The sequence below is a fragment of the Tenrec ecaudatus genome, chromosome 9 (genome assembly GCF_050624435.1).
Source record: "Tenrec ecaudatus isolate mTenEca1 chromosome 9, mTenEca1.hap1, whole genome shotgun sequence".
Taxonomy (NCBI): domain Eukaryota; kingdom Metazoa; phylum Chordata; class Mammalia; order Afrosoricida; family Tenrecidae; genus Tenrec; species Tenrec ecaudatus.
In genome coordinates this window covers 48,562,708-48,564,937 of record NC_134538.1, presented here as the reverse complement: position 1 = coordinate 48,564,937, position 2,230 = coordinate 48,562,708, and positions in this window count along the sequence as shown.

Below are 2,230 nucleotides of genomic sequence, written 5' to 3'. Positions count from 1 at the left end.
TTCCGGCGGCTAAGTGTCGCGATATCTGGGGGCGGCGCCCGAGACTTGCGCCGAGTCTCGGTGGCTCCCGTAGGTTACGCGCTGAGCTCCTGCCTCTGCGCGGGGTCGGCTGTTCAAACCCACCTGCAGCTCTCCGGGACGAGGGTGAGGTTGTGTGCGCCCGTTTATCTTGAAGAGGTCGCTCTCCTTGGAGCTGGAGAGTTAGTGGTGGCGACTCTGAATCAGATGCCGTGGACGCTTTGCTCGCTGTCACCATGCAGTCAAAACCGCGTAAACTCGCTGCCATGACTCCTAGCGACCGTGCCCTGTAAGGGTCGCCCTGCCCCCGTTACTCGTTCTAGAGGTAGAAAAGCTTTCTGGTGCTTTCGAACTGCCGTGGCAAGTAGTGTAGTGAACTGGGAAGCATACGCAGAGTAAGGAGACGGCATATAAAATGACTTTACGCTAGCAGGAAATGTGTGAGTGAATAATTTTCATGGTTGGCACTTGGCTTCATCAAACATACACAAACCAAACTCACCGCGATCCTACAGGACGGGAGTAGAAAGCCCTGTCCTACAAACAGCTGGGGGTTTCAACTGCTGACCTTACAGCTAGCCACCAGGACTCCTCTTGCATTGTCGTCTCATAAGGAAAACCTAAAAAGCACCCCACTGCTGTCGAGTAAATTCCAACTGTTAGCAGCTCTTCAGGACAGAGTAGAACTGCTCCCTAGGGTTTCTGAGACCATACAGACGACATTGTTCTTGCTCAGAGTGGCTGGTAGGTTGGGGAACCCACTGTCCCACCAAGATTTTGCACAGCGAGAGAACCTGGAAGTGAGAGTAGGGACGCAAGAAGAGACAGGATGGGATTGGGAGGTCTGATCAGAGAGCAGTCTAGAACAACTTTATCGCAAGGTTTTATATTCCGTCTGTATGAAGAACTTGGCAGGCAAAACATTACTTTGTACCTTGTTCTTAGGAATTGAATCTAAACAGTACATTCTATTAGCTGATTTGTTGGCTTGTCATAGAGACAGTCACAATTGTGAAGGGTAACACGAAGCCTGACTTCTGCCCAAGACCACCAGTGACTTTGTCATCCTGGGATTTCTCATAAGGGAAAATCCTGTGCAATTTTCCTTCTGTTCGAGAGGGCAAAAATGAAGCCAGCCCATACTTGTATAACGTTTACTCAACTGCGTTTTAAATTCTATACCATTGGCTAAATTAATGACACTCTCAAGAGAATCACCTTGTGGCTTAGGGAGATGATTGATAATGTTCTCTAACAAAATGACAATGATTTCTCTAAGGTGCACCAGAGACATGTATAAACCATAGATATACCAATGGATCTTGGGCTCGCACTTAATTCTAGCCCAATCTAAGAACAATTAATTCTTATGATATGACTGTTTGATACTTGCTCTCATGAAGTGAGATCACTGAGGATATGGATGCTGTAGCAAAGTGTGGTGAAGAAACCAGATGGTGCCCAACTGTCAGAATAGTGTCTGGGGTCTTAAAGACTTATCTTCAAACAAGCAGCCATCTAAGTGAGGTGTCAACTAAGTCCACATGGAAGAAGCACACCAGCCCGTGTGAAGCCAGGAGTGCCAATAATAAAATCTAAATTCAAAGGCATTTACGGTATTGTGAACATTCAATTCGCAGAAGGCTACAGATAACAGTGGAAGCCGCAAACCCATTTTCAAGATCCACACATGGATTAAGCCTTCGATGAATCCCATCCGACCTCTGGAGGAACGTGAATAGCCTTGTCATCGAGACAATGGTAGTAGAAATACTTCGGTTAAAATATAACATCTAACCTCCTTTTGGACCCATTTAAAAGTTGTAGCAGTTTGGGGGAAAAGGAAAGGGATAATGCAAGTGGATTAGCCTCCAGTAAATCCTTCTGAACAGCCAGACTAGGGATGTGAGTGACCTTGCTGTCCCGCAAAGTGCATTGTGAAGTGGGTTATGGCAGATGCGACTCGGTTAAAATCTAACCTTTCATCATTTGATCTCCCTTTGCGCCCATTTTAGAGTGGTTCTGGTTTTTTAAATATTTTGTGCTGTCTTTTCTGTTGTGGTTTTTCTCTATTTTGTTAGCTTTTTTGTTTGTTTTTATATGTTTCTTGGTATATGAAATCCAGGATAGGTGACTATAGAGACAGTAATTAGATTAGTAGGTTTTGGGGGGAGGGGAGGCTGGGAAATTGGGGAGCTAATAACAGGGAGTA